A 27,166-nucleotide genomic window follows, 5' to 3' on the forward strand; every position below is an offset into this window, starting at 1 on the left:
GTGTGCGTTTGTATTTTCCAGACGCAGCATGTTGCATTTTTTGGCCCTGCAAAAAAGCGCATGCGCACATATGCGCACGTTTTGCGCTAAAAATGGCCATTATAGCCTATGGATGCGCATATGTGCGCACTGGCATGCTCATGTATGCGTTTTTTTGCATATGCGTTTTTTTTTTTAAACCATGGAATTTAGGGGTTTGGGTTAGAGTTAGGGTTAGTTAAGGGGGTTTAGGGTTAGGGTTAGGGTCAGGGTCAGGGTTAGGGTTGGGGTTTGGGTCAGGGTTAGGGTTAAGTATGGTTTGGTTAAGGGTTAGGGTCAGGGTTAGGGTCAGGATTAGGGTTAAGTATGGTTTGGTTAAGGGTTAGGGTCAGGGTTAGGGTTAGGGTCAGTGTTAGGGTTAAGTATGGTTTTGTTAAGGGTTAGGGTCAGGGTTCGGGTCAGGATTAGGGTTAAGTATGGTTTGGTTAAGGGTTAGGGTCAGGGTTAGGGTTAGGGTCAGGGTTAGGGTCAGGGTTAGGGTTAGGGTTAGTTAGGGTTTAGGGTTTGGGTTAGGGTTAAGTATGATTTGGTTAAGGGTTAGGGTCAGGGTTAGGGTCAGGGTTAGGGTTAGGGTCAGGGTTAGGGTTAGGGTTAGGGTTAGTTAGGGTTTAGGGTTTGGGTTAGGGTTAAGTATGATTTGGTTAAGGGTTAGGGTCAGGGTTAGGGTCAGGGTTAGGGTTAGTAAAGTCATGGTTTGGGTTAGTGTGAGGGGCCACCTAATGTTGGAAAAAAACGCAAACGCGGTAAAAACGCACTAAAAACGCATACAAACGCATAAAAACGCTGCGTTTTTTTCATGCATGCTCATAAAAATGCTTGAAAAAAACGCAGCAGTTGTATGCTTTTGTATGCGTTTTTTCAATGCGTTTTTTTGCGGGAAAAACGCGCTGCAAAAAAAAGCAAGTGTGAAACTAGCCTGAGGGGCCCCAACCACAAAATCGGACCCTAAGGGGCCCCAACAACAAAATCGGACCCTTAGGGGCCCCGGCCACAAAATCGGACCTTGAGAGACCCCGACCTCAAAATAGAACCCAGAGGGGCCCCACCCACAAAATTGGACCCTGAGGGGCCCCACCCACAAAATTGGAACCCGAGGGGCCCCGCCCACCAAATCGGACCCTGAGTGGTCCCTTCCACCAAATCGGACCCTGAGGGGCCCCGCCCACCAAATCGGACCCTGAGGGGCCCCGCCCTCAAAATAGGACCCTGAGGGGCCCCGCCCACCAAATCGGACCCTGAGGGGCCCCAACCACAAAATCGGACCCCGAGAGTCCCCGCCCACCAATTCAGACCCTGAGGGGCCCCACCCACCAAATTGAACTCTGAGGGGCCCCGCTCACCAAATCGGACCCAGAGGGGCCCCAACCACAAAATCAGACCTTGAGGGGCCCCGCCCACCAAATCGGACCCCGAGGGTCTCCGCCCATCAATTCAGACCCTGAGGGGCCCGGCCCACCAAATTGGACACTGAGGGGCCCCGCTCACCAAATCAGACCCTGAGGGGCCCCGCTCACCAAATCGGACCTTGAGGGGCCCCGCACACCAAATCGCACCCCGAGGGTCCCCGCCCACCAATTCAGACCCTGAGGGGCCCCGCTCACCAATCGGACCCTGAGGGGCCCCGCTCACCAAATCGGACCCTGAGGGGCCCTGCTCACAAAATTGAACTCTGAGGGGCCCCGCTCACCAAATCGGACCCTGAGCGGCCCCGCCCACCAAATCAGATTCTGAAAGGCCCCAACCACGAAATCGGACCCTGATGGGCCCCGGACACAAAATCGGATCCTGAGGGGCCCCACCCACAAAATCGGACCCTGAGGGGCCCCAACCACAAAATCGAACCCAGAGTGGCCCAGCCCACCAAATCGGACCCTGAGGGGCCCCACCCACAAAATCGGACCCTGGAGGGCCCCACCCACAAAATTGGACCCTGAGGGGCCCCGCTCACCAAATCGGACCCTGAGCGGCCCCGCCCACCAAATCGGATTCTGAAAGGCCCCAACCACGAAATCGGACCCTGATGGGCCCCGGACACAAAATCGGATCCTGAGGGGCCCCACCCACAAAATCGGACCCTGAGGGGCCCCAACCACAAAACCGAACCCAGAGTGGCCCAGCCCACCAAATCGGACCCTGAGGGGCCCAACCCACAAAATCGGACCCTGAAGGGCCCCACCCACAAAATTGGACCCTGAGGGGCCCCGGCCACAAAATCATTCCCTGAGGGGCCCCGGCCACAAAATCAGACCCAGAATGGCCCCCGCCCACCAAATCAGACCCTGAGGGGCCCCACCAACCAAATCAGACCCTGAGGGGCCCTGCCCACCAAATCAGACCTTGAGGAGCACCGCTCACCAAATCGGACCCTGAGGGGCCCCGCTCACCAAATTGAACTATGAGAGGCCCCGCTCACCAAATCGAACCCTGAGAGGCCACACCCACCAAATCGGACCATGAGGGGCCCCGCCCAGCAAATCGGACCCAGAGGGGCCTCGCCCACCAAATCGGATTCTGAAGGGCCCCAACCACAAAATCGGACCCTGAGGAGCCCGACCCACCAAATCGGACCCTAAGGGGCCCCACCCACCAAATCGGACAATGAGGGGCCCCGCCCAGCAAATCGGACCCAGAGGGGCCTCGCCCACCAAATCGGATTCTGAAGGGCCCCAACCACAAAATCGGACCCTAGGAAGCCCCACCCACCAAATCGGACCCCAACGGGCCCCGCCCACCAAATCGCACCCTAAGGGGCCCCGCCCACCAAATTGGACTCTGAGGGCCCCGCCCACAAAATCGGACCCTGAGGGGCCCCACCCACAAAATCGGACCCTGAGGGGCCCCGGCCACCAAATCGGACCCTGAGGGGCCCTGGCCACCAAATCGGACCCTGAGGGGCCCCGACCACAAAATTGGACCCTGAGGGTCCCCACCCACCAAATCGGACCCTGAGGTGCCCCTCCCACCAAATCGGATCCTGAGGGGCCCCGGCCACAAAATCGGACCCTTAGGGGCCCCACCCACCAAATCGGACCCTGAGGGACCCGGCCACAGAATCGGACCCTGAGGGGTTCCGGCCACAAAAACGGACCCTGAGGAGCCCCGGCCACAAAGTCGGACCCTGAGGGGCCCCAACCATCAAATCGGACCCTGAGGGGCCCCGGCCACAAAATCGGACCCTGAGGGGCCCCACCCATCAAATCAGCCCCTGAGGGGCCCCACCCACCAAATCGGACCCTGAGATGCCCCGGCCACAAAATCGGACCCTGAGGGGCCCCACCCACAAAATCGGGCCCTAAGGGGCCCCACCCACAAAATCGGACTCTGAGGCCAAAGTGGCCCCTGAGAGGCACCCACAGTTAAAACGGATCCTGAGTTGAAAGTCTTGCAGGGGCAGCAGGCAAGTCTCTCTTAAAGGGGCAGCCGGGTACCATTTCAAACCACTATCTGTACTTCCTTCAGGAAATACACATCTAGTTCTTCTTATTATTCAGTTGATTTCCGCAATTAATGCGACCCGAACCGCTACACGCACAGACTCCGTTGAGGTGTCGTTTCGAAGCCAGCGTCCATGAGAGGTGTGCTAAGTATTTTTCGTGTCGATCAGATTGGTAGTTTTTGCGCAATTTGCGTTTGAAAATTGTTTTTTCCCGTCATTGGAATGCACTGTCTCCAATGCTTTTCAATGGGAAATGGCAAAACGTGCCCTGAGGCGATTGAAATGGCAGTTAAGCTCATTGATATGCGCAGGCACACCCAGTTACTATGCCAATGCCTACGAACGTCACATGACGCCCCAAGGACAGAGCTTCTGCCACATAATATCAGCTCTTAAAGCGAAACCCACAGCACAAATGCAAATCTAGCTTCATCACATGACACATGCCCCTGAGAGAGAATGTCCGCCAAAGTTGATTTAGAAGAAGCCCAGTGAGCCAAACAAGCTCTTAAAGGGCCGACACGCCAAAACGAAAACTGAGTGACCCCAGGCTCCAAATCGGAGGCTGATCGACCCCGGCCTCCAAATCGGAGGCTGATCGACCCCGGCCTCCAAATCGGAGGCTGATCGACCCCGGCCTCCAAATCGGAGGCTGATCGACCCCGGCCTCCAAATCGGAGGCTGATCGACCCTGGCCTCCAAATCGGAGGCTGATCGACCCCAGCCTCCAAATCGGAGGCTGATCGACCCCGGCCTCCAAATCGGAGGCTGATCGACCCCGGCCTCCAAATCGGAGACTGATCGACCCCAGCCTCCAAATCGGAGGCTGAGCCACCCCGGCCTCCAAATCGGAGGCTGAGCCACCCCGGCCTCCAAATCGGAGGCTGAGCCACCCCGGCCTCCAAATCGGAGGCTGAGCCACCCCGGCCTCCAAATCGGAGGCTGAGCCACCCCGGCCTCCAAATCGGAGGCTGAGCCACCCTGGCCTCCAAATCGGAGGCTGAGCCAAACCGTCCTCCAAATCGGAGGCTGAGCCAAACCGTCCTCAAAATCGGAAGCTGATTGACCCCGGGGTCCAAATCGGAGGCTCAACAACCCCGGCCTCCAAATCGGAGGCTCTACGACCCCGGCCTCCAAATCGGAGGCTCTACGACCCCGGCCTCCAAATCGGAGGCTGAGCGACCCCAGCCTCCAAATCTTACCCAGAGAGGCCCCGCCCACCAAACCGGACCCTGAGGGGCCCCGCCCACCAAATCGGACCCTGTGGGGCCCTGCCCACCAAATTGGACCCAGAGTGGTCCCGCCCACCAAATCGGACCCAGAGTGGTCCCACCCACCAAATCAGACCCTAAGGGGCCCCACCCACAAAATCGGACCCTGAGGGGCCCCACCCACAAAATCGGACCCTGAGGGGCCCCGGCCACAAAATCGGACCCTGAGAGACCCCGGCCACAAAATCGAACCCAGAGGGGCCCCACCCACAAAATCGGACTCTGAGGGGCCCCGCCCACCAAATCGGACCCTCAGGGGCCCCACCCACAAAATCGGACCCTGAGGGGCCCCGCCCTGAAAATCGGACCCTGAGAGGCCCCGCCCACCAAATCGGACCCTGAGTAGACCCGGCCACAAAATCAGACCCTGAGGGGTCCCAACCACAAAATCGGACCCTGAGGGGCCCCGGCCACAAAATCAGACCCTGAGGGGCCCCACCCTCAAAATCGGACCCTGAGGGGCCCAACCAACAAAATCGGACCCTGAGGGGCCCCAGCCACAAAATCGGACCCTGAGGGACCCCAACCACAAAATCGGACCCTGAGGGGCCCCGGCCACAAAATCGGACCCTGAGCGGCCCCGGCCACAAAATCGGACCCTGAGGGGCCCCGGCCACAAAATCGGAACCTGAGGGGCCCCAACCACAAAATCGGACCCTGTGGGGCCCCGGCCACAAAATCAGACCCTGAGAGACCCTGGCCTCAAAATCGAACCCAGAGGGGCCCCACCCACAAAATTGGACCCTGAGGGGCCCCGCCCTCAAAATTGGACCCTGAGGGGCCCCGCCCTCAAAATCGGACCCTGAGGGGCCCCGCCCTCAAAATCGGACCCTGAGGCCAAAGTGGCCCCTGAGAGGCACCCACAGTTAAAACGGATCCTGAGTTGAAAGTCTTGCAGGTGTAGCAGGCAAGTCTCTCTTAAAGGGGCAGCCCGGGCAGCATTTCAAACCACTATCTGTACTTCCTTCAGGAAATAATCTTCTTCTTTCCGCAATTAATACAGCCCGAACCGCTACACGCACAGACTCCGTTGAGGTGTTGTTTCGAAGCCAGCGTCCATGAGAGGTGTGCTAAGTATTTTTCTTGTCGATCAGATTTGTAGTTTTTGCGCAATTTGCGTTAGAAATTTTTTTTTCCCGTCATTGGAATGCACTGTCTCCAATGCATTTGAATGGGGAAATGGCAAAATGTGCCCTGAGGCGATTGAAATGGCAGTTGAGCTCATTGATATGCGCAGGCAGAACCAGTTACTATGCCACCCTACGAACGTCACATGACATCTCCAGAACAGAGCTTCTGCCACATAATATCAGCTCTTAAAGCGAAACCCACAGCACAAATGCAAATCTAGCTTCATCACATGACACATGCCCCTGAGAGAGAATGTGCGCCAAAGTGTATTTAGAAGCCCAGTGAGCCAAACTGGCTCTTAAAGGGCCGAAGCGCCAAAGTGATTCTTAAAGGGCCGCCGCACCGAAATGAGTCTTAAAGGGCCGACGCGCCAAATCGAAAGCTGAGTGACCCCAGGCTCCAAATCGGAGGCTGAGCCACCCTGGCCTCCAAATCGGACCTAGAGTGGCCCCGCCCACCAAAAACGGACCCAGAGTGGCACAGCCCACCAAATCGGACACTGAGGGCCCCCGCCCACCAAATCAGACTCAGAGTTGCCCCACCCACCAAATCGAACCCTGAAGGGCCCCGCCCACCAAATCGGACCCAGAGGGGCCCTGCCCACCAAATCAGACCCTGAGGAGCTCCGTCCACCAAATCGGACCCAGAGTGACCCCGCCCACCAAATCGGACCAGGAAGGGCCCCGCCCACCAAATCGGACCCTGAGGGGCACTGCCCACTAAATCAGACCGAGAGAGGCAACGCCCACCAAATCGGACCCTGAGGAGCCCCGTCCACCAAATCAGACCCAGAGTGGCCCCGTCCACCATATCGGACCCAGGGGGCTCCACCCACAAAATCAGACCCTAAGGGTCCCCACCCACAAAATCGGACCCTGAGTAGACCCGGCCACAAAATCAGACCTTGAGGGGCCCCAACCACAAAATCGGACCCTGAGGGGCCCCACCCACAAAATCGGACCCTGAGGGGCCCCGGCCACAAAATCGGAACCTGAAGGGCCCCGGCCACAAAATCGGAACCTGAAGGGCCCCGGCCACAAAATCGGACCCTGAGGGGCACCAGCCACAAAATCGGACCCTGAGGGGCCCCGGCCACGAAATCAGACCCTGAGGGGGCCCCACCCTCAAAATCGGATCCTGAGGGGCCCAACCAACAAAATCGGACCCTGAGGGGCCCCAGCCACAAATTCGGACCCAGAGGGGTCCCAGCCACAAAATCGGACCCAGAGTGGCCCCGCCCACCAAATCGGATCCTGAGGGGCCCCACCCACCAAATCAGACCCTGAGGGGCCCCACAGGCCAAAGTGGCCCCTGCGAGGCACCCACAGTTAAAACGGATCCTGAGTTGAAAGACTTGCAGGGGCAGCAGGCAAGTCTCTCTTAAAGGGGCAGCCTGGGCACCATTTCAAACCACTATCTGTACTTCCTTCAGGAAATACACATCTAGTTACTGTATGAACTCCCACCCTTAATTAACCCCTTGTGAATATAGTTACACTTCAAGATTTAAATGCAATATAGTTAACCCTGAAAAACACAGATAGTAAAATAAGAGATTAACCCTGTAGAGAGGAAAAAAAGGTTAAACAAGCCCCCAAGCCCCCCAAAAATTGATTAGGTAGAAAACACTCAGCAACCTACAATTCAGCAACTCACACAGGTATTTGTTATAGGTTTCCCAAATACCTCTTCACGGAATCTCAAGTCACACACTTACCACAGTTCGCACTTACGCTCAGGTCACACTCAGCTCGTTCACACTCGCTCAGGCAGAAGATTTAAAAGAGTTTTTTTTCCCCCTTTTACCAGCACACCACCTTGCTGCTCAATGCACTTCCAAAAGTGCTCCGTGATTCACCCCATCCTGGGAAACGTCTGACAGGATAAGTGACCCAACAGGAACTGTTGATACCCTTTCTGCTGTTCTTTAACTTTACATACTAGTGACGTTTTGAACTGCTTACATCCCGTTAACCATTTACCTCCCTGTGCGGAGTATTTCCCTGTAAAGTGATTAAATCTTGATCTGCCTTCTGTCTGTCACTGCATCCCGCAACCTGCTCACACTTGGCGTAGTCTGCAGGATGCAGTCTACATGTACAAAGGGGACGGCCAAGCAGTCATGGGTGCCCCAAGGGCTAGTATACCACTGGGGGCAATGTTGAGCAACCTCCCAAAGTTTATAGGGAGCAACACTTTGCTATGGGACTGGACTGAGCGGGTCAGGGGCATGTTGAGGATGCACCACATGACCCCCACTCCGTCAAGTTTTAGCCCCCCCACGAACGAGATACCTTTGCCAAAGTACTACAAATCCTAGAAGAAATGCATGGAGATGTTGGAAAGTTGCACATGCGCTTGTTTAGCCGTGTCCAAAGTGAGGGGGAATCAGAGTACATGAACGGGCTGCAGGAGATCCATGCCGCGATTGCTAAGCGAGATAGCGTGGGTCTAGGACCCCCCTGACAAAGTTCTGAGAGATCAGCTGGCAGCAGGCTTTAGAGACGCTCTGCTCAAACAAGCCTTGTGGGAGCGCTTGCGGATTAATCCGAGCATGTCCTTTATGGAAGTAGGTACTGAAGGGTACTCAAGTGAGCAAGAGCAGAGGGTGACAGTCCCAGCAGGGAAGGTCCAGAGCAGAGAGGTGTCTATCCCACTGGCAACTGAACTAGGCTGGGTGAGAGAATTTCGATAGGAAATCCATGACATACGAGAGGAATGGTCTGACCTGAAAAAGAAACCTCCAGCACCCCTGGACCCCTCTGGAGGCAGAACTGGTTCCGAGCCTCACCGGGGGGGGGGTCGAGACCACATCGCACAGAGCGGCCGCCGACCTGTTTTAACTGTGGAGATGCAGGACATTTCGCTTGAGGATGTGCACGCCGCCGGGAAAGGTCACTCCACCGTCGTCTGTTAAATTAGTGGGCTCCATGGTTGGGGGATGCCGCCCAGAGCCTGAGCAGTCAAGGAGAGGGAGAAGACCCACGAGTTTAGATTCTTCACGTCCTCTTGTTTGGGCCAAACTGGATGGCCAGGCTGTCTGCTGCTTAATTGATACCATCTCTCAAGTAACTAGTATGCCTGAGACTTACTTCAGACATCATTTCCCCGAGACTAAACGACCTGAATGGGGTCCCGCAATCAAATTGACAGCAGCCAATCAGTTGCTCATCCCGGTTGCTGGGGTGGTCTGGATGTAAATCACTGTGTGTGGCAAGGATGCGGGCCGAAAAGGAGTAATGCTGACTGCTGGGGACCCTGGTACTGGCCCCACTGTGACTTTAGGAATGAACGTGCTAAAGGAACTGGGAACCTCCTGGTCAACGAGTCAGCTGATTTGTTTCTGAATCAATAGAGCCCTCGCACCCCCCAGAGAAAAAGTATTCCAACAGTTGATATGAGTGGCTCAAGCCCAAGAGATGTCAAATGGAGGAAAAGACAAGGTGATCGTTCCAGCCTCCACCAATCTCATCTTACCACCAAGTTAGACTGTGCTCTCTTTGCCTATCCAAGCCTGTACCCCCTCTTGAAGGAGTCGAAGACCAGATAGTGCAAGCTGTCATGGAGCAGAGATGGGTGGCTCACATGGCCAAGTACCAATACAAGATTGCCTATTGGAGAGGAGCAGAGAACACAGATGCTGATGCTTTATCCAGAGTGACTCATGAATGACCTGGACCTAATTGAGACAAAGAGCTGGAGGCTGAAGATATCCCTGAGTTCGTAACTCTGCCAGGACGTTGGCGGCAAAGCAGGGACATATCGGGGAGACGTCCAGAGGACATACGCTGTGGCAACCCCGTGACAACTGGGTACGGCTTCTACAGGAAGATAGGGAACTCGCTCAGATGAGGAAATGGGTGGCCTTGAAGCAACTTCCCAGCCAAAGAGAGAGAGACAACCTATCCCTGGGAGCCCTACAGATCCTTCGACAGTGGGAGAGGCTCCAGCTGGAATATGTAACCAAAAAAGAAAAAAGCAACTGTCGCCTCCTGACGAAACCGAGGATGGTGAAACGCGCGTCGGGGCTTCAGCGCGTCCCGTGGACACCCTGCACACATTTGGGATCATGGCACAAGGTATTTCACCCTATTCAATTTAGCTTGGCTAGCGCCATTATATTATATATTGTAATATTTGATATGCGGCCATAATCTGAGCCTATATGAACAGACTCTCTGGTGTTTTTGGCATAAATGTAATACATGGACATATATATTATTTCAACATGCGAATAACCAGACTGTCTGTGTTGCTTACTGATGCTATATTGGGAATTCTTTATGTAGGCTTTTATTACTGCACCACTGGGGATTGCAGCTGATATATATTTGGGACATTATCTTGGGCCTCATTTTTTCATATATTGAGCATGCCTAGATAACACTGCTCATTGAAATCAACTCCTTATGCACTATCTGATCCTGGCCTTTTGTCTGATACATAGGAGTTAACTTTTATAGACCTAGTGTTGCCATTAATCATACTTAGAATTTGAATGTTTGCTATTGATTACCTTATTTTGTGCAGGATATAGTCCTGAGATGCTTCTTCTGTCTGGCATTATATTTGTCATCTTTTTTGTGCCATTTATTTTTTAGTTGCTATATTTCATCTACCTCATCATAAACGCTTTGTATGTCATTATAATATATGTGCAATAAAATTTATATTATTGTAGTAAATCCTCTCTATGATGGTGATTTCTTTTCCATCTATTAAACTTTCGATTATTATTTATATTACTTACAGCCTTATTTTTTAGGCTTGAAGTTGAGATATGTGCTTTTTCGCTATTTTTCATTTTTGGTTATAGCTTGAGGCCTGAGAGGTATATCCGTCTGGCCACGGAACTGTTTTAGGTTGATAATCCAGCTGGAATATGGCCTGCTCTATAGGAAGGTGCAGTTGGCACAAGAGTTCGGGGTCACCTGGCAAGTGGTGCTCCTGGAAAAGTTGCTCCAGGAGGTGGCCACAGAAGATCATGAGAAAGGAGCCTACTTTAGCCCAGAGACGATGTTCCAGTGGCTGCAGAAGTTGGTCTACCATCCTTGACTGAAAGCCACAGTGGATGAAGCTTGTTGACAATACAGGAAATGTGAGTTGGCGAAGCCCCCAGTGCAGAGGGCTCCTAAGCAAGCCATCTTAACTTCTGTTCCCCTAGAGATGTTGATGATTGACTACCTGACTGTGGGCCCTGCCCACCTTGGATATGAACACTGTCTGGTAATGACTAGAGTTGAGCGAAACGGGTCGAAAAAATTCAAAAGTCGCCGACTTTTGGCAAAGTCGGGTTTCATGAAACGAAACCCGACCCTAGGATGAGGTCGGCCACGAGGTCGGTGACTTACGCGCCAAAGTCGCGTTTCAAAAGTTTGTTTTGCGCTCTTTTTCAGCCAATCAGGATCCACGGACACTGTGGGCAACGTGATGACCTAGGCACGGGTCACCACCATCTTTCAGAAGGGCATGCAAGTGATTGGCTTGCTTTGGTGGGCGTCACAGGGGGTATAAAAGGGCGTGCACGCCGACCGCCATCTTACTTCTGCCGATCTTAGTATAGGGAGAGGTTGCTGCTGATTCTGTAGGGAGAGCGTTAGGCAGGGAAGAAGACAAAAAAACTGCTTCTGCTGCTAGCGATTTGGCCTGCTCAACACACAAGTCACTGTGTGTGCAGTGCAAGGGGAGGCTATATTGTGGTGTATCAGTGGTGTTGGTTGTTGGGCTGCCTTTTAAGGCTTCCTGACACGCTGGCATTGCTGTTTACCCACTGCTCCGCAAACTGCTTTTTTAAAAGCAATCCAATCTCCCTTATCCTCTAGTCACTTTTGTCACAGCTGTGCCATCGAGCGTGTCACATAGCGCTCAGATATCAGTGGGCCTCACACAATCCACAAGTGTCCAGTGTCCAAAAGTGTACGCAGAGATTCAAAATATCCATTATCCTCTCGTCACTTTGGTCACAGGCAGCTGTGCCATCGAGCGTGTCACATAGCGCTCAGATATCAGTGGGCCTCACACAATCCACAAGTGTCCAGTGTCCAAAAGTGTACGCAGAGATTCAAAATCTCCATTATCCTCTCGTCACTTTGGTCACAGGCAGCTGTGCCATCGAGCGTGTCACATAGCGCTCAGATATCAGTGGGCCTCACACAATCCACAAGTGTCCAGTGTCCAAAAGTGTACGCAGAGATTCAAAATCTCCATTATCCTCTCGTCACTTTGGTCACAGGCAGCTGTGCCATCGAGCGTGTCACATAGCGCTCAGATATCAGTGGGCCTCACACAATCCACAAGTGTCCAGTGTCCAAAAGTGTACGCAGAGATTCAAAATCTCCATTATCCTCTCGTCACTTTGGTCACAGGCAGCTGTGCCATCGAGCGTGTCACATAGCGCTCAGATATCAGTGGGCCTCACACAATCCACAAGTGTCCAGTGTCCAAAAGTGTACGCAGAGATTCAAAATCTCCATTATCCTCTCGTCACTTTGGTCACAGGCAGCTGTGCCATCGAGCGTGTCACATAGCGCTCAGATATCAGTGGGCCTCACACAATCCACAAGTGTCCAGTGTCCAAAAGTGTACGCAGAGATTCAAAATCTCCATAATCCTCTCGTCACTTTGGTCACAGGCAGCTGTGCCATCGAGCGTGTCACATAGCGCTCAGATATCAGTGGGCCTCACACAATCCACAAGTGTCCAGTGTCCAAAAGTGTACGCAGAGATTCAAAATCTCCATAATCCTCTCGTCACTTTGGTCACAGGCAGCTGTGCCATCGAGCGTGTCACATAGCGCTCAGATATCAGTGGGCCTCACACAATCCACAAGTGTCCAGTGTCCAAAAGTGTACGCAGAGATTCAAAATCTCCATTATCCTCTCGTCACTTTGGTCACAGGCAGCTGTGCCATCGAGCGTGTCACATAGCGCTCAGATATCAGTGGGCCTCACACAATCCACAAGTGTCCAGTGTCTAAAAGTGTACGCAGAGATTCAAAATCTCCATTATCCTCTCGTCACTTTGGTCACAGGCAGCTGTGCCATCGAGCGTGTCACATAGCGCTCAGATATCAGTGGGCCTCACACAATCCAAAAGTGTCCACTGTCCACAAGTGTGTGCAGAAATTCTAAATCTCCCCTGTCCTATAGACACCTTGTACCTTGTTTTACATTACTATATAGTTTGTTGGATTTTGTCTACATTTCTACCAAAAATGAGGAAGGCTGGTGGAAGAGGCCGTGGAATTGGGCGGGGGTTGGCAGCTGGTAATGATGGTGTTGGTGGTGGATCTGATGGTAGTGGCAAGAGCAAAATAGGACCGAATGCAGGAGGTGCTGACCCTGCGTCATCGTCTGGCTACATAAGGCCTTGAACGCTTAGTTTTCTAGGAGTTGGCAAACCGCTTTTAAAGGCAGAGCATCAGGAAAAAGTTTTGTCTTACATTGCTGACTCAGCCTCCAGCTCTATCGCCTCCTCTTCTTCAGTTGTAAAAAGTAAAAGCACTGAGTCGTCATTGGAGGCTCATGTTCATGAACCACACCTTTCCTTGTGTCCTTCACCCCAACCAAGATTGAAGGATGACGCAGGCCATACTACTGATTACTCCATGGAGCTGTTTTCACATACCATGCCTGGATTATCAAGTCAAATGGTGAATTACCCAGGCCAAGATGAATCTGACATGGAGTGCACTGATGCACAGCCGCTGATGGATGATTCTGCTGGTACATTCACTCAGAGCACTACATTGTCCTCGCAGTGTACAGAGCCAGATTTTGACCCTGATGAGACTCAGGTGCCCCTTCCCGCACACTATACCACCATACACGGTGACACAGAGAAAGGTTCACATGACATAGAAGAGGAGGTGATGGATGACCCAGTTGTTGACCCAGATTGGCATCCATTGGGGGAAGAGGGTGCTGCTTCCAATAGCTCAGATGAGGAGCATCCACAGCAGACATCGACATCGCAACAGCTGTTATCTGGCAGGCCCGGAGCACTCCAAAGACAGGTTCCAAACATCAAAAGAGTTGCTGGACAGCTTGTCCAGAGGGTCAAAAGATCACAGCGTGCTAGGCCGCAAAATGTCTGCCAAAGTAGGAAGAGTGCAGTGTGGCACTTTTTTGAACAAAATCCTCATGATCAGGCCAAGGTTATCTGTAAGAAGTGCGCAAAGACCTTTAGCCGAGGGAAAAATCTGAAAAATTTGAATACCAGTTGCATGCTTAGACATTTAACCAGCATGCACTTGCAAGCGTGGACACAACACCAAACCTCAAGTGCCACATGTGCAACTGATCACAACGAAGGTAGTCAGCAACGCTACATTGTTTCCCCCCACTGTAAGCCCACCGGTTAGCACAGCAGCAAATGTTGAGGTGTCGTTGCAAGGCCACAGCAGTCAGGGAATCCCACTGTTATATCAACGAAAGACTGATTCTAGGCCATCAGAAAGAACACCAACTCCATCACCATCATCAACCCTCTCTCAGTCCGCCCTGACCACCGCTACTTCCACCATATGCAGCTCTCAAGTCCAGCTCACCCTCCCAGACACTATGAGTAGGTCAAGAAAGTACTCAGTCTCTCATCCGCGTACACTGGGTTTGAACGCCCACATTGCCAAACTAATCTCGTTTGAGATGATGCCCTTTCGGTTGGTGGAAAGCACAGCTTTCCGCGAACTCATGGCCTATGCAGTACCACGCTATGACCTACCCAGTCGCCACTTCTTCTCTCGCAAAGCCATCCCAGCCCTCCACCATCATGTGAAAGACTGCATTGTCCATGCACTCAAGCAGTCAGTGAGCGGAAAGGTGCACCTCACAACTGATGCATGGTCCAGTCGGCATGGCCAGGGCCGTTACGTGTCCATCACTGCGCACTGGGTTAATGTGGTGGATGCAGGGTCCACAGGGGACAGCGGTGGTGGGACAGTGCTGCCTAGCCTACGGTATAGGAAACAGTTGGCTGTAGGCGTTCGACCCTCCTCCTCCTCCTCCTCCTCCTCCTCCATAAGCGAAAGCTCGTCCACAGAGCGCAGTCGTACGAGCACTCCATCTGCAGCTGCCACTGTTGCACACGATGTGTCCCCCTATCGAGCAGCTAGTGGAAAGCGTCAGCAGGCTGTGTTGCAGATGATGTGTTTGGGCGACAGACACACCGCCGAGGTGCTGGCCGAGTACTTGAAGCGACAAACTGAGTCATGGCTGGGCAGTGTACATCTTGAGGCAGGGAAGGTAGTTAGTGATAACGGCCGTAATTTTGTGGCAGCCATAGCCCTTTCAAAACTCAGCCACATACCTTGCTTGGCTCACACCTTGAACCTGGTGGTGCAGTGCTTCCTCAAAAATTATCCGGAGTTAACAGCCCTGCTCCAGAAGGTGCGAAGACTGTGCGCGCACATCTGCCGGTCGCCTGTACACTCCGTTCGTATGCAGAAGCTGCAGCGATTGCTCCACCTTCCCAACCACCGCCTCATTATCGACATTGCAACAAGGTGGAACTCCACCCTGCACATGGTGGAGCGGATGTGCGAGCAGAGGCAGGCCATAATGCATTTGTGGGAGGATACACGGCCAGGCACTTTGAGAGCAGACATGGAGTTGACAGGCGTGCAGTGGTCGAAGCTGAAAGACCTTTGTAAAGTCCTTCAGTGTTTTGAGGAATGCACACGGCTGGTAAGCGCAGACGACGCCATCCTAAGCATGAGAATCCCACTTATGCGTTTGCTCATGCAAACTTTGACGCACCTTAAGGAGCAGGCATCTGCAGCCAATGTTGATGAGGAGGAAGAGGAGGAGGGAATCCTTGATGACATTCAGCCATTGTCTGCTCAGGGACCTCTACTGGACGAGGTGGAGGAAGAAGAGGAGGAGGAGGAGGAGGATGATGGGGATGATTACTTAGGGGAGGAGGATGCATCTCGTGGGGCAAGTGAAAATGTTGGCGTGGCAAGGTCTGGTACAGGGTTTGTGCGTGACTGGAGGGATGCGGATTTGCCAGAAAGTGCTCCTCCACCCAGCACTCGCAGTGCATCATTGACACCGGGAACATTGGCCCACATGTCAGATTATGCCTTGCGGATCCTAAAAAGGGACCCCCGCATTGCCAAAATGATGAACGATGACGACTACTGGTTGGCCAGCATCCTGGATCCACGCTATAAAGGCAAATTACAAAACATCATGCCACAGGAGAACCTTGACCTAATATTGGCTAATAAACAAGCAACTCTGGTAAATCGGTTGCTTGAGGCATTCCCAGCACACAGCAGCGGTGATGGTTCTCACACGAGCCGTACGGGCCGGGGGCAGCTTGGCAGAGGTGTTCGTGGTGCACACAGCAGAAGTGGCGTTGGAGACAGGGGTTTCATGACAATGTTGTGGACTGATTTTTCAAACACTGCTCACACAACTGGTAATACTGCATCGATGGAAAGTGACAGGAGACAGCAGTTGTCAACTATGGTTACAAACTACTTTTCCTCCCATATCGATGTTCTCCCACACAGGTCATTCCCCTTTGACTATTGGGCCGCTAAACTGGACACCTGGCCTGAATTGGCCCAATATGCCTTACAGGAGCTCGCTTGCCAAGCTGCAAGTGTGCTATCGGAAAGAGTCTTCAGTGCAGCTGGATCAATCCTGACAGAAAAAAGGACCCGTCTGTCAACCCAAAATGTGGATGATCTAACCTTCATTAAAATGAACCACGCATGGGTTTCCAAGGATTTTGTCCAACCTTCCCCTGATGACACATAAGGTGACAGAAAAATGGCTTGCTTTGGTCCACCTCTTCCTGGTACTTCACCTATTTCGCCTTTTGCATCAGCTGAATGTCCAACATCAACATATGCCACTTTCTAAAACTCCCTAACTGTGCTGCCTCCCCCCCCATGGCCGGGGTAACCACCTAGCGCACGACACCGTGCGAGTGCCGTTGCCCTGGACAGGTGGGTAGGCCGACTCTTGGGCGCGGGCACTGGCACAGGGTCCCTCATAGTGCAATCAAGTGTCTCTGACGGTGGTGGTGCACACCCGCCATCAGACACACCGCTGTACTATGAGGGGCCCAGTGCCAGTACCGACGCCCACGAGTGGGCCCCCCTTGCTTGGGCAGGGCCCCAGCATTTGCAATCTTTACCTCTCCCTGCTCCTCCGCTGTGTAATCTGGGCCGTCAAATCCATACTGTGCCTGACACCGTCTGAGCCTGCCTCCTGAGACATATATTTTGAATGTGTACGCTATCCATACATGTTATCCAGGGATACGGTACCCTTTCTAACCTTTGTGCAATGACGTGCAATCCATACTGGGCCTAACACCGTCTGAGCCTGCCTCATGCTGTATAGACATATATTTTGAATGTGTACGCTATCCATACATGTTATCCAGGGATACGGTACCCTTTCTAACCTTTGTGCAATGACGTGCAATCCATACTGGGCCTAACACCGTCTGAGCCTGCCTCATGCTGCATAGACATATATTTTGAATGTGTACGCTATCCATACATGTTATCCAGGGATACGGTACCCTTTCTAACCTTTGTGCAATCACGTGCAATCCATACTGGGCCTAACACCGTCTGAGCCTGCCTCATGCTGTATAGACATATATTTTGAATGTGTACGCTATCCATACATGTTATCCAGGGATACGGTACCCTTTCTAACCTTTGTGCAATCACGTGCAATCCATACTGGGCCTAACACCGTCTGAGCCTGCCTCATGCTGTATAGACATATATTTTGAATGTGTACGCTATCCATACATGTTATCCAGGGATACGGTACCCTTTCTAACCTTTGTGCAATCACGTGCAATCCATACTGGGCCTAACACCGTCTGAGCCTGCCTCATGCTGTATAGACATATATTTTGAATGTGTACTCTATCCATACATGTTATCCGGGCATACGGTACCCTTTCTAACCTTTGTGCAATCACGTGCAATCCATACTGGGCCTAACACCGTCTGAGCCTGCCTCATGCTGTATAGACATATATTTTGAATGTGTACGCTATCCATACATGTTATCCGGGGATACGGTACCCTTTCTAACCTTTGTGCAATCACGTGCAATCCATACTGGGCCTAACACCGTCTGAGCCTGCCTCATGCTGTATAGACATATATTTTGAATGTGTACGCTATCCATACATGTTATCCGGGGATACGGTACCCTTTCTAACCTTTGTGCAATCACGTGCAATCCATACTGGGCCTAACACCGTCTGAGCCTGCCTCATGCTGTATAGACATATATTTTGAATGTGTACGCTATCCATACATGTTATCCAGGGATACGGTACCCTTTCTAACCTTTGTGCAATGACGTGCAATCCATACTGGGCCTAACACCGTCTGAGCCTGCCTCATGCTGTATAGACATATATTTTGAATGTGTACGCTATCCTTACATGTTATCCAGGGATACGGTACCCTTTCTAACCTTTGTGCAATGACGTGCAATCCATACTGGGCCTAACACCGTCTGAGCCTGCCTCATGCTGTATAGACATATATTTTGAATGTGTACGCTATCCATACATGTTATCCGGGGATACGGTACCCTTTCTAACCTTTGTGCAATCACGTGCAATCCATACTGGGCCTAACACCGTCTGAGCCTACCTCATGCTGTATAGACATATATTTTGAATGTGTACGCTATCCATACATGTTATCCAGGGATATGGTACCCTTTCTAACCTTTGTGCAATGACGTGCAATCCATACTGGGCCTAACACCGTCTGAGCCTGCCTCATGCTGTATAGACATATATTTTGAATGTGTACGCTATCCATACATGTTATCCAGGGATACGGTACCCTTTCTAACCTTTGTGCAATCACGTGCAATCCATACTGGGCCTAACACCATCTGAGCCTGCCTCATGCTGTATAGACATATATTTTGAATGTGTACGCTATCCATACATGTTATCCAGGGATACGGTACCCTTTCTAACCTTTGTGCAATCACGTGCAATCCATACTGGGCCTAACACCGACTGAGCCTGCCTCATGCTGTATAGACATATATTTTGAATGTGTACGCTATCCATACATGTTATCCAGGGATACGGTACCCTTTCTAACCTTTGTGCAATCACGTGCAATCCATACTGGGCCTAACACCGTCTGAGCCTGCCTCATGCTGTATAGACATATATTTTGAATGTGTACGCTATCCATACATGTTATCCAGGGATACGGTACCCTTTCTAACCTTTGTGCAATGACGTGCAATCCATACTGGGCCTAACACCGTCTGAGCCTGCCTCATGCTGTATAGACATATATTTTGAATGTTTACGCTATCCATACATGTTATCCGGGGATACGGTACCCTTTCTAACCTTTGTGCAATGACGTGCAATCCATACTGGGCCTAACACTGTCTGAGCCTGCCTCATGCTGTATAGACATATATTTTGAATGTGTACGCTATCCATACATGTTATCCGGGGATACGGTACCCTTTCTAACCTTTGTGCAATGACGTGCAATCCATACTGGGCCTAACACCGTCTGAGCCTGCCTCATGCTGTATAGACATATATTTTGAATGTGTACGCTATCCATACATGTTATCCAGGGATACGGTACCCTTTCTAACCTTTGTGCAATGACGTGCAATCCATACTGGGCCTAACACCGTCTGAGCCTGCCTCATGCTGTATAGATATATATTTTGAATGTGTACGCTATCCATACATGTTATCCAGGGATACGGTACCCTTTCTAACCTTTGTGCAATCACGTGCAATCCATACTGGGCGTGAGAACGGCTGGCGAGCTGTTAAGCAAGCTATAGCACCTGTCCAGACAAGTACAGGGATTCCCTAGCGAGGAGACTTATTTGATTGTTTTCAATGTTGGGACAGCAATTTTTGGGGAGCACTATACTCTGGAGAATGATAGATGGGGCCCACCATACACTGGAACATTCCAAAGGTGGACATCAGACACTGGAGCAGCATTTACAGGGCCCATTATACACTAGAGCATTAGAAATGGGGCCCATTATGTTTGGAGCATTATTTGGGCCCATAAGACAGTGGAGCTTCATCCATGGGGACCAACATATACTGTAGCATTATGTGGAGCTCATCATATACTGTTTCAAACATTATATGGGACCAATGATTCTGTATGGAGAAATAGATGGGCCTCGTCATGAGATGTAAAAAGTGAGGTATTTTTCATTGTACTATACCGCTATTTATCTGCCGTATCGGAGCATGATGAGTTGTGGAATGTGTTAAAGGGGCACTCTTTCGCCCAGGGCACATGAAAACCTGCAGCCAGCCCTCCCCCCCCCCACAACTTTAGCCAAATAACCCCCATTTTTCAGTGCGTAACTTATATTGTGAAGTTAATTAAGGTTGACAAGCTTAAGTAAGAAGAATTGATGCTTTTGGCATTCAAATGGGCACTGTAGGTGTGTTTCCTGTCCTCCTCTCACTGCCGACTTTTATTCCCCATTGACTTACATTGGGTTTCGTGTTTTGGGACGACCCCGACTTTTCCCTATAATCGGACGATCTTGCTCGACCCGACTTTTGGAAAAGTCGGGTTTCACGAAACGAAACGCGACCCTAAAAAACCAAAAGTCGCTCAACTCTAGTAATGACCAATCTCTTCACCAAAATTCATGGTGGTAACTACAACCCAGGATCAGACTGCTGAGTCGGCAGCACAGGCCATTTGTAGGGACTTCATCCAAGTGTACGGTTGTCCGATTCACTCTGACCAAGGTACCTGTTTTCCAAGACGGGTTATGGAAGAGATGCATTGCCTGTATCAGATTGAGATGGGGCTTGCAAGCATTTAAATGGACGCTGATCCAGATGCTGAAAACCCTGGTGGAAGACCGGAAAGTTCGCTGGCCTGAGTTTGTGGCTGAATTAGTCTGGGGGTACAGCAATCGGGTGCACAGTACAACTGGATATACACCATACACCCTACTGTTCGGCTAGAAGAAGAGAGAAATCACAGAGCTAGAATTGTATCCAGAGGACTACCCAAGGACGAGGGTATCCACCTGGGTCCGCAAACATCGTCATCGTCTGCAGACCCTACATTGGCTTGTGAAGACCAAGTTCCAGGAACTTGAACATCATGAGGCGACTCCCCTGCGAGGGACAGCTCATAAGGCCAGAGACCATGCATTGGTCCAAGAAAAATGTGCTCGATGCAGGCTGGAGTGTTGGTGGGAGAAGACCCCGTATCAGGTGCAATGCTGAATCGGATCCGAAGGTCCCGTTTATGAGGTTCAGCCTGAAGGGGAAGAAGACGTTCCCACATGAGTAGTTAATCGAAACATGTTGCGTCCTTGCTTGTCACGGATCCTGATCAAACAGAGAGAAGACCCATTGTTCCTGCAATGCTCCCCTCCACAGCTGTTGATGATGATGAGGGAGAACTCTCCATCCCGCCACCCATCGACCCAGAAGGGGACAGGAACTTGAAGCTCTCGAGCAGGCTGTTCCATTAAACCAGGGTGCATCCCTGTCCTCGCCTGCTCAACTGGACTCCACTACTCAACCTGACTCCACTACTCCGCCTGTCTCCACTACTCAACCTGATTTATGTCGTACAGAACGGACAACAGCAGGAATACCACCCAACTGATATGAACAAGAACAATTTATTTGGCAGTGCTATCATTATGCTATATACTTTTGCCATTTTTTAGAAATGAGTGATTTGTATGCAATTTGCCTTCATGTGCCATTGGCTCCACTGCTCAGGACTTTTTTTGTATCCGGTTACTAATTACATGGTTTCTCTTCATTGGATTTTATTAGTGCCTTGACTTGTTCTGATCCCCACATTGTTTTGTTGTATAAAATAAAGTTGTTACAATTTTTTCATGTAGCTTTGGACTCCGTTTCTCCTCTTTTTTCAAGTTTTCTGTGAGTCGTTCCTACTCTATTCATTATCCGGGCATTATTGTGCACTTGCACATTATGAATTAAAATGCTTTTGGGGGGATCTTGTCTTGTTCTAATCGTTTCTGTGTTTCTCACAGTTACCAGTTCCAAGCCCAATATGGACTATAAGGCACGGGAGCAGGCATGGCTATCTCACATCGATGAAGTTTTTAATGATACCTCCGGAACAAATGTGGCAGGTGGTGGTAGAGACATTAGGGAGGCAGACAGGAAACTCAAGTCTCTCGAATAGACGCACCAAGGTTTGGTGGAATTGTGCCTTTCTGAATAAATACATTGAGAAGGGTTTGATCCCACGTGGTCTATGGGTTCAAGAGTTTCCCTCTTTTTTGGTTGAGGATGTAGATATGTAGATATACGACAGAAATGGGGGGACCTGGCCAGTGGATGCTCTAAAGGTTTTATGGAATTACTCATTCAGTTGAATAAGGGTAATATCACAGCCCTATACATTGAGATTGAGGAACTGCAACATACACTTAAAAAGGATATGTCAGGAGAATTGGATGCTGAATTTCTAAAATGGGAAAAGGAAATTTGTGAATTAAAGACCAAAAAATTTCAGAGAGATGTGGGTGATCAGCAATCCAATTCTGTGTACCGATGGAATCGTAGATCCAAACAATCCAAGAATTTCTATCAGATCCAACTCGAAGTGTGTTGAGTCACGCTCTGGCGCCAATCGTGACTTTCAAACGACCAAAACTAAAGGTACCTTTTTCAAAAAAACCGATAAGGCCAAAAATCAGATAATTAACCTCTCTACCTATACCTTGACTCCAATTCAGATTGATGTACTGTCTAAGGGACTAACCTTTTCCCCCACTAATCAATTCGATCTTTTCACAGTCATAAAAGATTTGTATTTATTCTCACAAAAGCTGGTTTGCAAAAAGCTATATGGCGGTGGGAAGCAGGACTCCCTTACTGCTAGTCAATTGGAGGATGAGGCTCTGTCAGCATTGGAGGAATTATTGAGGGAACGGGACATTGGTCTTCCAGGTATGTTCCCTTCGTCAATCCTACCACGGTCAACTAAATTTCCCCCCTTGTCCTTATGTCCTGCTGTGGAAATATTCACTAGATTGGTTGTCGAGGATTTCCGGAAAATTACCACTAAACAGAGATCCGACAACATGACCACCAAGCAGCATTCTGCTCTAAAAGAATTACAGTCATATCCAGACATAGTGATAAAACCAGCGGACAAGGGGGAAATATAGTGATATGGCCTCAAAATATGTATGAGAGGGAGGCATACAGACAGCTGAGAGATGGGAGGACATACCGTAGATTGGACCATAATCCTGTAAGGGTTTTCTCTGATGCCTTGGATGAAATCCTTCTTGGAGCATTGGATAAAGGGATTATCACTAAAAAGATTTTTGATGGGTTGTTGACAAAATTTCCCAAAATTCCTAACATATACTTTTTGCCCAAAATCCATAAGGACCCTTTGGATCCACCGGGACGTCAAATCGTGTCGGGCATTTTGGGTTTGTGCGAAAGAGTCTGCAAATTCATTGACCACTATCTTTAGCTGCTGGTCGAAGCACTGCCCTCTTTTGCCCGCGACGCCATGGACGTCCTGGCAAGGATTGATGGGATGTTTCTTGAACCAGACATGTTATTAGTCACAGCTGACATAGAATTGCTGTACACTTGTATCCGCCACCAGGATGTCATTGAAGCCTGCAGGTTCTTTTTGAGGGGCAGCAACAGGGATGGCCCTATCTGTGATCTGGTTTTGGAGTTGCTTGAATACACCTTGACCCATAATTTTTCCGTTTTTAAGGATTGTTTTTATTTACAGCTATGCGGCACTGCCATGGACGCGGCCTGTGTGCCCTCTTTCGCTGGCCTCTTCATGGGTTTCTGGGAGAGGGAGGTTTTTTGGGGGGAGGGCGTGCGGGCCGTGGACCATGTGCAGTGCTGGCTACATTATATAGATGATGTTTTCATCGTCTGGCAGGGGGTCGCAACATCAACTTCAATGTTGCATGGAGGAACTAAATTCCAACAGATTTAACATCAAACTAACATATAGTGATACTTAAACGGAGGTGGACTTCCTGGACATCAAAATTTTAGCTGATCAACATTTACATCTGCAGACAGATGTCTACAGGAAGCCCACCTCCGTTAATTCCCTCCTCCATGCGCACTCCTGCCATCCACATGCAACCAATAAGGCCATCCCAGTCGGACAATTTTTGCGCATGCGGTACATCTGCTCCTTGGATCAGAAGTTTCAGCAGCAGGCTGAAGATTTAAAAGAGCGGTTCGTTATGAGGGGTTACAGCCATCGAAGTATTAAAAGGGGTTATAATCGTGTCAAAAAATCAGAACGTTCTTCTCTCCTGCATCCTCTGCCAAAAAAGAGGGACTCATGGGATACGGTGAGATTCATTTCCACTTTTAATGGGGAGTGGGATACAATGAGAGAATGCCTTGGTAGGCAATGGGACATTTTACAAACTGTGCCTACCTTAAATAGCTTTGTACCAAGGCGTCCTCTCATGACGTACCGCAGGAGTCCCAATTTGGGGGATCTGTTAGTGCATTCCCATTACATCCCTCAAAGGAAAAATATTTTTGATTCCCGTGGCCTGCCGCAGGGATGTTTTCCTTGTGGCCACTGTGAAGCCTGCAAAAATGTCTTGCGGACATCCTCGTTCCAATCGCTGACTGTGTGCGTACCTATTCCATTCGCCAACATATCACATGCACATGTAGCACCACTCAGGTGGTTTACTATGCCACCTGTGGGTGCTCTAAAATATATGTTGGGTTGACGTACCGTCAGCTTAAGTTGCGAACCAGAGGGCACGTCCGGGACATTTTAGCGGCGGCAAATGTCTTGGACATATCCCAATTAAAAACTATACCTCGACATTATAAGACCTTTTCATTTTATTGTAACCCCAAATCCTTTATGGTAATGGGTATTCAGCACACTAAAAGTGGGATTAGAGGCGGTGATGTTAAACGCCTACTAGCCCAGAGTGAGTGTAGGTGGATCACCATCCTTGGAACCATGACCCCCCATGGACTCAATGAGTCCCTTGGTTTTGCATCCATCTTGAGAGATTTGTTTGGTGTTTCTCTGCCTCCCTGCGTCTCTGCCCTCCCATATTGTATATTTTGGTTTTAACATTGTCTGTGTATGTTTTTAATTAATTTTTATTATTTTCTTGCCCGTTTCTCTTGCCACGTCTCATGCTATTCATTATTTGCCATCTAGATCTGGCGATTTTTGGACTCTTCCTTCTATAACATAAAAGGGAACATCAAGAAACAGGAACAAAGGAAAAGGGAGAGAAGATCTTGACCTCCTTCGTTTTTTGGACCATTACTGTAATTATTTTTTGTTGTGTATTTTTACACACCATTTTGATGTCTATACGGACTTGGATATGTACATATATGTGTACATACATGTGTATTCATGTATATATCTTTTCTTCTGATGTCCTTGGTCTGATGGTTATGTACATATATATATATTTTTTTAAATTATTCGAGTGTTACCATACTTTTCTATTTTTATACTGATTATGATCTCTGTTTCCAAGTATAAAATATATGTATATCTTAGAGGAATTGTTTTACCTATTGTCATCTTGTTTTCATTATGTGAGCATTATTCTCTGGATCCATAATGTATAACATACAATTGTAAAAAGAGTTTGTGGCTTATAATCTAAATGAACTATTGTTGCTCATGACTGTGTATTGGTGGATCAGTGTGCACACTTGCTTTGCCCTGATTTAAGCTGTGCACTGTGTGATAGAACTCCTCCTCCCTCCCTTGCTGCCTTTCTCAGCGTGCTCCATTGCTGGGCGACGGCTAGGCGCCAGCCGTCCCCTCTTCGGTGTCATTTCCTTTTTGGGCAATGAGGGCGGAAGTGTTTGTTTTCCTCCACTGCGCAGGCGCGATTTACGTCCACCTCTATTGGTCAATTGAACCCACGTGACACATGAGATCGGATATTTAACAGGGCATATGTCATTCTGTAAGCCACGCCCCCGAGGAAGCGGGTGTACCACGAAACGTGCATTGCGGTCTCTCTGGACAGCGGCTTGCCAGTGGCTGATATGATGGGTATGCTATAACTTTACTTCATTACAAGTGTATCGGTCAAATGTGAAATTATATGATTAGATTGCTTACTCTCTATTACTCCGTTTCAACCACATAGGAGTACTAACATCTCCACATTAATTTACTATTTGGAGTCTAGAGAGTGCTATCATTATGCTACATACTTTTGCCATTTTTTACAAATGAGTGATTTGTATGCAATTTGCCTTCATGTGCCACTGGCTCCACTGCTCAGGACTTTTTTGTATCCGGTTACTAATGACATGGTTTCTCTTCATTGGATTTTAATAGTACCTTGACTTGTTCTGCTCCCCACATTGTCTTGTTGTATAAAATAAAGTTGTTACAATTTTTTCATGTAGCTTTGGACTCCGTTCCTCCTCTTTTTTCAAGTTTTCTGTGAGTCATTCCTACTCTATTCATTATTGGGGCATTATTGTGCACTTGCACATTATGAAATAAAATGCTTTTTGGGGGTTCTTGTCTTGTTCTGATTTACGTCGTACAGAACGGACAACAGCAAGAATACCACCCAACCGATACGAATAAGACCAATTTATTTGGCAGCGGATCATCCAGGAGATGGAGGAATGTCAAGGTTTACTGCAAGAACTCTCGCCCATGGAATGGCGAGCTAAAGGAGGAGGAGTGTAAGAAGAAGGACCATGCCGCGGGTACCTGTTCTGTGCTGGTTCTGGAAACGTCAGGGCTGTCTCCTCTGTTGTCCGGGGGAAAGCTTAAGGGACCGGACGAATCCTTGCATGCGGAAGCAGGGGGAGTGGTTAAGGGGGTATAGCTTCAGGACGCATGGAAACAGGCAGAATTGGTGGGAACAGACAGCGCACAGCAGGGACCAGTGACTGCTCCGACCCTGGAGCATCCGATCAGTGGAGGCCCACACCAGAGCACTGTCGCCACCGCTGGCAGAGACTGTGAGGAGAGACGTGCAGTGTGCCCATTGGTCGCCACGAAGCGAAGTGCCAAACGATCTGTACCTGTACCGTGCACATGCCGCCTAAGAGAGACCGAGTGCGGGACCTTCATTTACGCCCTGATCCCCCAATGCATATCCATCAGACCACGGTGGGCACAGAGAGTGCGGTGGCCTGCACTCTCCTGGCTACATCAATATATGGACTAGGGGCAGCGGAAGGTACCAGAAACCAACCGCTGTTGCTAGAAGACGGATCTGCGCTATCTTCAGGACCCTCA

The sequence above is a fragment of the Dendrobates tinctorius genome, unplaced genomic scaffold (genome assembly GCF_039654945.1).
Source record: "Dendrobates tinctorius isolate UK_male_01 unplaced genomic scaffold, ASM3965494v1 ptg000132l, whole genome shotgun sequence".
NCBI classification, from domain to species: domain Eukaryota; kingdom Metazoa; phylum Chordata; class Amphibia; order Anura; family Dendrobatidae; genus Dendrobates; species Dendrobates tinctorius.